This window comes from Helianthus annuus, chromosome 3 (genome assembly GCF_002127325.2).
Source record: "Helianthus annuus cultivar XRQ/B chromosome 3, HanXRQr2.0-SUNRISE, whole genome shotgun sequence".
Classification (NCBI taxonomy): Eukaryota; Viridiplantae; Streptophyta; class Magnoliopsida; order Asterales; family Asteraceae; genus Helianthus; species Helianthus annuus.
In genome coordinates, this window is record NC_035435.2 from 16588567 (window position 1) to 16601310 (window position 12744).

Here is a 12744-nt window from a genome sequence, read left to right on the forward strand (position 1 = left end):
GAGCATCAGTGCTTTCTTCAAAGGGTGATCAGACCTTGAATGGGCAGTGTTTTAACTCTTCAGCAGTGCTTGGATTCCGTCAGTAGATTGAGCTTCAGCCTTTAATCTTCATCAGTACTTTTGTAGCAGTTGTCTTATTGAGCAGTGCTTTGAAGTCTGTCAGTTGCCAAATAACCACTGTCAAGGGGAAAGCTTAATGCAAACAGCTGATTATGATGAATCCACTGTTGTGAACCAGTTTTGGCTTTCATTATCTGTTCCTCTAGTAGGGTTCAATCCCAACAGCTGTTGCTGGGGAGGAGGAGGTTGTTGGTATGGCGGGTATTGATAATCCTGCACCGGGTATCCAGTTGGATAAACTAGAGGGTAAGAAGAAGGGTAAAGATGATGGTATTCTGCAGCTGTAAGGTACGGATCATGAGTTCCATAATCCGATGGATATCCCGATGGAATTTCAAAAGGGTTGTACACAGAAGAACCTGGGTAAGTCAGGATTGGGTTGTTGAAACCCATTGGCGGTGGCAGTGGTGCATAAGAAACTGGCGGAGGATCGTTCTCCGGCATCGCGTTCGAGGGTCCACCCATTTGGGGGTCCTCGGGAATAGGAGGGTAAGAACTTGAACCCTGAGGAGAACTAAAACAAGGTCCTCCTCGCACGGATATCCGTGCGTTCCTCCTTCGCCTCGGAGGCTCGGGAGGAGGCCGAGGTGGCTGTTGAGGAGGCTCCTCAACAGGAAGTGGTGGGGGTGAAACTGCTTGAAGCTGGGGTTCAACCAAAGGTGGTTGAGCAGGAGAGTTATGGTACGAAGGATTAAAGTACCAATCATATGCGGCCATCCTCTCTTGGTATGGATTGGGCCCACGATAAGGTGATCCCTGAAATAGGGAACTGCTTGAGATGCTAATTAGGTGGCCCGGTGTTCCGGTCTGCATCTCCAGGTCTGGGTCGTCGTCCATCTCCATTTCCTGAGAAAAGTGATCCTCAGGGCCCAAAGGGTTGTAGCCCAAAAAGTCGTTGACATAATCATTCGGATTAAACTGTGACGGGGAGTAGGTAGAATCCGAATGATGAAAGGAATGAGAGTGCAACGAATGGTAAGACTGGTTAGACTCATGGGAGTGTTGAGAATGTTGCGAATGTTGGGGCTCGTCTGGAACAGGCGGCCCGAAAGATGGATGAAATTAAGGAGATGAGCTCAACGAGATAGAATGTCTCGCTGGCTCGTAAGAGTGGCCCCAATGGTCACGGGAGTCAGAACTGGAAAATGACGCAGACGGGGTGCGTCGATGTGATGGTCCTGCTGATGGCCCCCTCGCATGGGACCCTTTCCTTTACCCCTAACTCTTGGCGGCATTGAAGTTGATTTCACCTCTCAAAACAAGTAAAAACAAAACAAAATAAAATATAAACAACGTAGTAAAGTTAAGAATAAATCCTAGGTCATTTGCCTAGACTCGAGAGTCTAAGGAATGTGCTTATTGTGTCATTCAGATTAAACACAAAAGGTTAGTGTTTAATTCACTCAATGTTGGCTCTGATACCAACATGTCACACCTCAATATTTCCACATATTACCGGTGGGCCCGGTGGGGAGTATCGTGACGTAGTTAATATCATCATTGTCAATACACACAATATATTAGCACAGCGGAAGGCTTGGTGAATAAACTATTACAAACCATAATGTCTGAGTGTTCGAGTAAATGAATATACAGACTGGAATGTAATAAGATCCACAGGCGGATCATAAAAAAGTACAAAGAAACAAAATAACAGACTTCATGTATCTATGGATTTGCATGATCCTCTTAAGACACCTAATAGCTCCAGTCTATTACGAGAGGTACCTGTCAATCAGTCTTTAGAAAATACGTCAGTATAAACTGGTAAATACAATTAACTGACTCTTTTGAAAACATTTATGAAAATTGATTTAAGTGCACATGGCACAAATCTTTTATCACTTGGGACAATTATTTAAAGATAATCTTGTATACAGTTTAACATGTTTGTCATACAATTAGGGCCGGTTGGAAGCCGGTCGTGATTAACCAACTCACCAGTTATAGAACCCACAAAGGAATTATCCCCAACATGTGGGTTTATATTTTAGCATTTGCATCTGTCAGGTGTATGCCTACACCCCGTGCATAGGTCGTGGCCATTTTCAAATGAAATGAGTCGAGGATATCCAGGACACGGTCGAATTAACCCCCAATGTTCATGTTATCAAACAAAACAGATTAAAACGGGTTATGCAATTTATTAATCACAATCCGATTAAATGATTTCATACCTGACCAAGTGGTATTAATATAATTCCATATCCCAAGCTCGTATAAGGGAAAATAAGTTAAAAGTATTTACTTGAGCTAAAGTGAAAGATAACTCAGCAGTATAATCCTAAAGCTTCTTGATAGTACCTTCTACTAGATGCTACTAATCTGTATGGAAGGCTTAATAAACTATTAGGATGCTAACGGGTCTTTAGCTAAGTCAAAGATTTAGACCGGCTAGCTAGAAAGAGACTTTACGGTTCTAAACGCTAGATTAAGCAGAGATCGGAATAGAATGTGGTTTAGACCCGAAAAGCCTGGATACTTGTATAATATGGGTAAACTAAACACATTCTGGAAATTGAGGATTTAATGATAAGGTTTGACCCGTTTCGGCTATTATACGTAAACTAGTCACGTAAACCAATCCGAACGCGTAAACGCGTAACGGGCAACCAAAATGCATTATATACAGGTCTTAATTGTTATTATGCTTAAAATATGTTAATGCATCAGTAGGATGTTAACAATATGCCCAAAAAGTAATTGTTATTATGCTTACATTTGGACATTCCATGTGCGTTCGCTAATGCTTTCTGTGAATGATGTTGCTTGTACAGGCTGTACCTACAAGCAGTTCCTTGACTGCAAGCCTCTGAATTTCGACGGCACCAGGGATGCTGTAGCTTTCATTAGATGGGTGGAGAAACCGATTCTGTGCTAAGAATGAGCAAGTGTGCGCCGGAGCACCAGGTCACCTACATTTCTGGACTTTTTCTAGACGGAGCTCTATCATGGTGGAACGTCCAAGTTCAGACTCTGGGAGAAGAGGCTGCATCTGCTATGACTTGGGACGAGATGAAAGAACTCATGCGCAAGAAGTATTGTTCGAGGGCTGAGATTCAAAAGTTGGAAACCGAGTTCTGGAATTTAAAGATGGATGGTCCAAAGATTGCCGAGTACGTACAGAGATTCCATGACCTATCTCGCGTTGTACCTTACATGGTTGAACCGAAATTCAAGTGCATTGAGTGTTTTATTTGGGGACTGGCACCCAAAATCATGAGCATGGTGACGACATCAAAGCCTCCAACGATCAGGGAGGCCATTGATCTGAGTGTGGCATTGACTGAAGAAGCGATAGGCTGAACAAGTTCTCAATCTCTGATTAAAAGAAAAAGGAGACTCATGTTGAGTTGTCAAGCGAGAACAAAAGCAAGTTCTCTAACTTCAAGAAAGGTACTCAAGGAAGCAACAGTAGCAACAAGAAAAGGGATGCAAACCCACCAACCGAGGTCAAAACTGGCATTGTAAGTTTAGAGAACAAGGGGAAAGGATACATGGGCACTTTGCCTATGTGTTATGTATTCCTGTTACATTATGCCGGCCCATGTAGGTATAGGAAGTGTGAAAATTGTGGAAGGAATGGTCATTCAAGGGAGACGTGTTGGGGTGGTAATGGTAATGGTCATGGTTATGGCGGCCAGAGAGGTAATGGTAGTGGTAGTGGAAACCGTGGTGGGAACGGTATTGGGAATAGAAATAATCAAGGAGGAAATGGCGGTAATGGTAATCGTGGTGGTACTGGGAACCAAGCTGGAAATGGAAACCACAACAACAACCAAGGTGGTGCTGGAAACAAGCGAGGATGCTTTAGTTGCAAGGATATTAGGCACTTCAAGAGAGATTGCCCAAAGAACAACCAAGCTCAGGGGAGAGTTTTTAACATTGGAGCTAGGGAAGCTCGCCAAGATCCAAATGTAGTCACAGGTACGTTCCCTATCAACCAACACTTTGCATCTGTATTGTTTGATACTGGTGCCGATTACAGCTTTGTATCCCTAGAGTTTAAGAATATACTTGGGCTAGTAGCTAGTAAGCTAGATATTCCATACTCGATAGAACTAGCTAATGGAAAGCTAGTAGAAGCAAACGAAGTAATTAGAGGCTGTGTAATAGAGCTTAGAGAGCATGAGTTTACGCTTAACCTTCTGCAAGTCGAGTTGGGAAGCTTTGACATGGTAGTGGGAATGGATTGGTTGTCGAGCAACCGAGCGGAGATCGTATGCCACGAGAAGATCATTTGCATTCCGATGGAGAATGAAGAGACGATTGTAGTGCATGGAGAGAAACATGATACACCTCTAAGGATTATCAGTTGTTTGAAGGCCCAAAGATGTTTGCAGAAAGGATGTGTTGTCCTCTTGGCGCACGTCGTGGACAAGGAAGCCGCTGAGCCAAAGCTGGAAGATATCCCAGTTGTGAGGGAATATCCTGAAGTCTTTCCTGAAGACTTGCCAGGATTGCCGCCCCAACGACAAGTCGAATTCCACATTGACTTAGTTCCAGGCGCCGCGCCTGTAGCTAAAGCACCTTATCGACTTGCGCCTTCCGAGATGCAAGAATTGTCGATGCAACTTCAAGAGCTTTTGGAGAAGGGATTTATTAGACCAAGCGTCTCGCCTTAGGGAGCTCCAATGCTGTTTGTTAAGAAGAAGGACGGTAGTTTCCGTATGTGCATTGACTACCGCGAACTGAACAAGTTAACCGTCAAGAATCGGTACCCTTTACCGAGGATTGATGATCTTTTCAATCAACTTCAAGGTTCAAGTTATTACTCCAGGACCGATCTTCGATCAGGTTATCACCAGCTGCCAATTCAAGAAAAGAGTATACCGAAGACTGCCTTCATAACTCGTTATGGACATTACGAGTTTCTAGTAATGTCGTTTGGGTTGACAAACACGCCAACAGTATTTATGGATTTGATGAATAGAGTTTGCAAGCCATATCTCGATAAATTTGTGATTGTGTTTATCGACGATATTTTGATTTGTTCAAGGATGAAGGAAGAGCATGAGCAACACCTTAGAGCTATCTTAGAGCTGATCAAGAAAGAGAAATTATACGCAAAGTTCTCAAAGTGCGAGTTCTGGTTGCCTGAGCTTCAGTTCCTTGGTCACGTGGTAAACGAAGATGGAATTCATGTGGATCCCACCAAGATTGAGGCGATCAAGAATTGGGAAACTCCGAAGACGCCAATAGAGATTCGCCAATTTCTAGGTTTAGCTGGTTATTACCGCCGATTCATTAAGGATTTTTCGAAAATTGCTTAACCATTGACCTCCCTTACTCAAAATGATAAGAAGTACAAATGGGGAGATAAACAAGAAGAAGCTTTTCAGTTTCTGAAGAACAAGCTTTGCGACGCACCTATTTTATCCCTACCTGAAGGCACCGATGACTTCGTGGTGTACTGTGATGCCTCGCGTCAGGGATTAGGTTGTGTACTGATGCAGCGACAAAAGGTTATCGCTTATGCTTCGCGCCAGTTGAAAGTTCACGAGAAGAACTACGCCATGCACGACTTGGAATTAGGCGCAGTGGTGTTTGCATTGAAGATTTGGCGACATTATCTGTATGGTACGCGTTGTACGATCTTTACCGATCACAAGAGTTTATAGCACATATTCGATCAGAAAGAGCTTAACATGAGGCAGCGACGATGGGTTGAGTTGCTAAACGATTATGATTGTGAAATCAAATATCACCCAGGTAAGGCGAATGTAGTGGCAGACGCCTTGAGTCGAAAAGAGAGGATTAAGCCCATAAGGGCCAGGGCTTTGGAGATGATTATACAGACAGGCCTCTCGTTGCGCATCTGTGCTGCACAAAGAGAAGCTCCTAAGAAGGAGAATCTTGTGTACGAATATCTTCATAGGATCGAGAAGCAGTTGGTACCCAATAAGGAAGGAACATTGTGTTTCATGGGACGAATTTAGGTTCCCCTCTTTGGTGGTCTTAGAGACGTGATTTTTGATGAAGCTCATAAATCGAGGTACTCGATCCACCCAGGATCGGATAAGATGTACCAGGATTTGAAGGATTTCGACTGGTGGCCAAGATTGAAAGGTGATGTTGCAACTTATGTTGGAAAGTGCTTAACATGTGTCAAAGTAAAGGCCGAATATCAGAAGCCTTCAGGTCTTCTGCAGCAACCTGAAATACCCATGTGGAAATGGGAGCAGATATCAATGGATTTTATAACAAAGTTACCAAAGACACCCAGAGGTCATGATACGATTTGGGTAATCGTAGACCGTTTGACGAAATCTGCACACTTTTTACCGATCATGGAAAAGGATAACACCGGTAAGCTAGCTGAGCTGTATCTCAGGGAGATAGTAGCACGCCATGGAGTGCCTATCTCGATTATTTCTGACAGAGACGGAAGATTTGTGTCGAGGATTTGGCAATCTTTCCAGGAAGCGTTTGGTTCTCAACTGAATTTGAGTACAACATTTCATCCACAGACGGATGGTCAGAGCGAGAGAACAATTCAGACACTTAAACATATGTTACGAGCTTGTGTAATGGACTTAGGTGGCAGTTGGGACACTCACCTGCCTTTGGTCGAGTTCTCCTATAATAACAGCTACCATACAAGCATACAAGCTGCACCGTTTGAAGCTCTTTACGGACGCAAGTGTCGATCGTCGTTATGCTGGGCAGATGCGAGCGATAGACAGCTGATTTGTCCCGAATTGGTTCAAGAAACGACGGATAAGATAATGCAGATCCGAAACGCATTAAGGCGGCTCGTGATCGACAAAAGAGCTATGCGGACCAAAGAAGCAAACCTTTGGAGTTTGAAGTAGGAGATATGGTTCTATTAAAAGTCTCACCTTGGAAAGGTGTGGCACGCTTTGGGAAGCGTGGAAAGTTAAACCCACGATATATTGGACCGTTCAAAATCATGAAAAGGGTTGGGCTTGTAGCTTATAAGTTGGACCTACCTGCTGAACTGAATGGTGTCCATGATAGATTCCATGTATCTAATCTGAAGAAGAGTCCAACGCAGGAAACGGTGGTTATTCCTGCTGATGAAGTTCACATTGACGATACACTCCATTTTACCGAAGAACCCATTGAGGTCACAGATTGGAAAGTTAACAAATCTCGAAGGAGTAGTGTTAAGCTTGTTAAGGTTCGATGGAACGCACGACATGGCCCAGAGTTTACTTGGGAGCGTGAGGACCGCATGAAAGCAAAATATTCGCATTCATTCCCTAACACCCCTGCAGCTAGTAGTAGAGCTTAAAATTTCGAGACGAAATTTTCTTAACAGGGGGAGAATGTGACACCTGTCAAAAATCCAGGTATCTGTACAATTAATTAATCTTGATTAATGCTTAATGACTGTGCTGAAATTACAAGTAACTGCATTTTGATTACTGCCATACACAAACATGTGCATCATACATTGTTAAATGTCATACCAATATTGCATGAAAGCTATATTGCCCCAAATGATGCATTAAATACTGTTAGCACAATTATCTGATAAATCAGGAATATGCTGACGAAGTTCAGTACCTAGACAGATAGTGTTTTGAGACCCAGTGTGGGCCAGCGACTAAATACTACACTGGTATAGTGTGTAGGAATGTAAGGATCACAAAACTGTCTTCCTAGTGATAGTTTAAGTGCCGGGAAGTGCCTAAAACTCACATAAAGTGCTTAATTCAGCAAAAATCAGCATTTTAGCACATTAAAATTATGCAGAAACATGGTTAAATGGTCCTGAATGCTTTCCTAAGTGTCGGGAATTAAAAATGTCACAAAAGGGTATATAAAGAACAATAAACTGTATAGTTTAGCACTTTAATGAACCAGTATCTAACCGAACAACCGGACACTACCCGAAACACCAAATTTACACTAGAAGCATTATTTTGATGTTTCCAAGCTAGTTATGATCCCCGAACATCCTAACACCTACAAAAAAATATCTAATAACCAAGACATGTAACTAATACTTAAAATTAAACTAGATTGTGACTAATTTAGTTTAACCTATGCTAAGGACCCCCCCCCCCCCCACCTATGTAATCGGCCCAAGTGGCCCACATGGAGATTTCATTGGATTATTTTATTGGATCATGTTTCCTTGATTAGAACACATTATACAAGAGTTAAGGGCTTGAGATGGTTATAAGTAATACATAGAAGATCATTCTTTCATTATCTCACACACACAACACACACTTTCTTCTTCCTCCCTCTTGCTCCCTCTCGGCCAAACACCCACACTAACACCACCATCATCATCCAACCTTCTTCATCCATTTTCCATACATACAAGGGTGCTAGAGAGTGTATAGGGAAGCTTGGTGGCTTTGGAAGCTAAAGGACCTTTCTTACTTGCTTTTATCCACTCACTTTTTTCACTTGAATCATCCCTAGCCTTGAGCTAGTGGTAAGATCCTTAAACACTCTATTTTACATCCATTTCTAGTGGTTAAAGAAGTATCATAATCAAAACTTCAAGAACACTAAAGAACATAAGCATGTAACTTGAACATAAGCTTGATTTATGAAGTAATCTTGATGAAACTAAGTTGTTTATGTTATGAATGCTTGTTGATCATTGATTATTTGTAAAGATGATGTTGATCATCATAACATCTTGCTAGATCATGATAAGAAACATAGTTTATCAAGTGAGAAAGTAAGAAAGTTGTACGATGAAAGATCATCCACACTTGAATCTTGAACTTGAAAAGGATACTTTGGTTTCTTGAAAAATAATAATCAAAGTGAGTTAACAATCATATAGATCTAAAATTTATGAATGTTTTTTCAAAAGAAGCAACCTTAAAATATGAGTTTTAGTGGATCTTGGTTCTCACATAAACAAACACTATTTTTAATGGTTAAACAAGTGTAGAAACACTTGTGTAACAAGAAGATTACATAAAGAAACATTTTTAGAAAATGTGTTTTGAAGTTATAAACATCCAACTTCTTTAAAAATGAAGTTTTTAAAGAAGTAAACACATTTTTAAGGGTAACTAAACTCAGTAAACACACTACCAAGTTACTACAAATTTTCATAAACTTTCAAGTTCATGAAGTAGTAAATTAAGCATGATTTTGGCAAGATTGGTAAGTGAATGTTGTTTTTTGATGATTGTAAATTGATTGTGGTGATTTTTACAAAAGAAAATGATATGCTTGAAAGCATGGAAACCTTCATTTTTAAGGGAAACTATGGCAAAAAAAAAAAAAATTAAACAAATATTTATAAGTGTATTTTAACCATGAGTTTTCTATTTAAACCTTTCCACAATTTTTGTTACAAAAATACAAATATTGGAGGTTGGTTTTTATAAATAAAAATGGATAAATATATATTTAGAATATATATATATATATATATATATATATATATACAACGAAGACACACATGTGTGATTATGTGTATACTTTGTGAAATAGTTATATTATTTTAGGACTTAAAATAATATAACACATTAAAACACCAGAAATTATAATCCAAAATTCTACCAAAATCTTAGGGAACAACTATACAAGTTACACACAAAATATTAGCGAAACCGAACAAGAAATGTAACTTACAAAATATTCCAGAACTTAATTCGCAAGTATATTTTGGTAAGTAATATTTTGGACACAAGGAATCAAAAGTATCATTTTTATTATCACAAGAGTATATCACATTTGACAAGAAGGAAATATATGATTTTGGTGAATAAATATATATATATATATATATATATATATATATATATATATATATATATATATATTCCTTGGAATTATTAAAGGATATATTATTTTTGGGAATAATATATATTTTCTTGAGTAAACTTAAAATACATTATTTTTGGATGAAAATAAGTTTATATATATATATATATATATATATATATATATATATATATATATATATTTTCTAAGTAAGACTTGAAAATATATTATTTTGTAACTACAAATATTTTGCCAAAAGAAAAATTATGAATAATTTTTCTAAGAAATATTCTTTAAATATATATTTTGGAAATATATATGTTACTGGACTTTTATTAGAAATAATATTCCGGAAAGTTTAATAATTAATTAAGTATGATTATACTTAATAACTACAATAAAAAACGTATTCTCACGCGTATAAATACTCACCGGAATACAACACCAAAATATGGCAAAAATGTACAAATACAAGAATACGAGTACACATGTATAAGATACTCCCATCCTTGGGAAGGAAATACAAGTATAAATACTTGAGAAGTATTATTACAAAAAATATTGTTTAACAATTATTCCAAAACTTAAAAATATAATTTAAGTTGAAATATTAATTATTTTAACAATAATTATATAACTTGAAATAATGTCAGAAGCGTAAAAGAAACGTAACTCAGAAACGTTAAAACTAAGTCAAGGCACGTCCCGTTCGTCTAATTGACATTAGCACGTTGTAGGTAGTCGTGTTCACCGGAGAAGTACGAGTTATGATTGTTGAAGATGCAAGACTGTGAGTTTCGTGTTTCCCCCTTTTCTTTAACTGTTTTCAGTTTTATAACTTCGGGGGTGAAATACATGTTACAACTGTTTACATACATTGTTATTCGGTATGGTTAGCTAAGGAAGGGTACACTTAGATCATGTGAGTGGTGGGCACAACGCTTAAGGACATCAATCCTAGTTATAGGACCGAGGGACATGAGTGATAGATCTATTTGGGTGTAGCAAGCCCTGCCCATGTTCGACCAGGGTTTGTCCCATGGGTAGACTATGTCTTACAGCCGAAAGCCCGGTGCAAAATTTGCTAGGTTTGAGCTCCCTGCATCACGTCACACATATCAATGGCCTTGCAAACCATTGGTGATCTTTTTTCCTTGTTGCGTTCATACCCGGATTTATAAACATTCATACATACTTATTGTGGTTTCAAAGGTTTATACATACACTCAAACAAACACACGAACTCGCTCAACTTTTGTTGATGTTTTCAAAATACGAGTATTTCAGGGAATTAGCAAGTGGATCAGGCGGGCGTTGGAAGTTTCATGTTGCGTTGTGAATAAGGATGTCATCCATGGTTGTGAGGTTTGGGTTGGGTGTCTTAATCCTGGATGAGACACGTCTTCCAAACCTCGGTTTTATTTAATGTCTTTTGATGAGTCCTTAGTGAACTCTTAATACAATTCGTATGGTTTGTAAAACTTGTGTTTGATGTCTACGTTTTAAAGCAATGTTGCTATGTTTTAAACTTATTTAATGGATGACGAATCTATGGTTTATCATGTAGTTGTTGTTATGATTGAATGCAATGGTATTAAGAAAGTCACACCATAATCACGCTTCCGCAAAAGTCAGGGTGTGACAAAATTGGGACAATAAATCCACAAGCTCGCAAGTGGCTCGAGGAACACACACTTGATAAATGGACACTTGCACATAATGGGGGAAAGCGATACGGTTTGCTCACTACGAATTTGTCAGAGATTTTTAATTGTGTACTTAAAGGTGCTTGTTTCTTACCAATCACAGCTTGTGTTCAACTTACATTTTATAGACTGGTTAACTATTTTGATCTGAGACGTCCTATGGGATCTAATGCTCAAGCTAACGGGGATGTGTATACTCCTCATGTTGTGGCAAAACAAGCAGCTTTAATGTCAAAAGCAGGTGCACATTCATTGAGATCTTTTAATCGGCTGAAAGGAATATTTGAGGTGATAACTCTAAAGGGGAAAAACGTCCAATTGGCTAATTTGGAAGCCAAAACTTGCACGCGTGGTAAATGGGAGATATTTAAGTATCCGTGTTTACATGTGTTGAGTGCATGCGCTAAACTTTCTTTAAACACTTGGCAATATGTCAACAAATGCTACTCAATTGTGGATTATTGTGCTACTTGGTCATCCGAGTTTTCCCCGAATCCTCATGAAGCATATTGGCCACACGGATCATCTAATGTATAATTACTTCCCAATTCAGATCTAAAACGAGATAAAAAGGGCCGCCCTCGTTCAACAAGGCTACGAAATGGAATGGACATCAAAGAAGGGAAAATAACTAATCTTTGTGGAATTTGTAGAGAACCTGGTCATAATCGGGCAAGATGTCCTTCTAAGCCTAGAAGAATGGTGTCTAAGCCAATCGAGTAGTTTTGAAATATTTATTTTGATTTGTCTTTGATGTTGAGACCGCTAGCAAGTTGACTTTATTTCACATATTTCTTTTTATTTGTATTTTATAAATAGACTTTGAAGTTTCAAAGTTTGACTATTTTTTATGCTTTTTTAACTTTATTTAGATGACTATTATGGTTTAGTTAAATATAAAAATTATGATGCATTATTTAAACATGAGGAAAAGAAAACTCCAATAGGTTAAAAAGTGTTATAATATAACAGGTTAATTGAATAATAAATAAAAGGAAAATAATTACAAATAGATTAAAATATCACCCATTTTGGTAATTATTTTTCAAGTCATCCAATTTGGTAAATAATTTTCCCAACTTCCTCCATTTGAATGAAAAAAAAAAAAAAAATTCTCCGATTTAAAGAGTATGATAGCCTAATACAAGAAAGTGGTGATTCTAATTAAAAAAAAAAGTAGTGATGACAGGACTTTATTAAACTTATC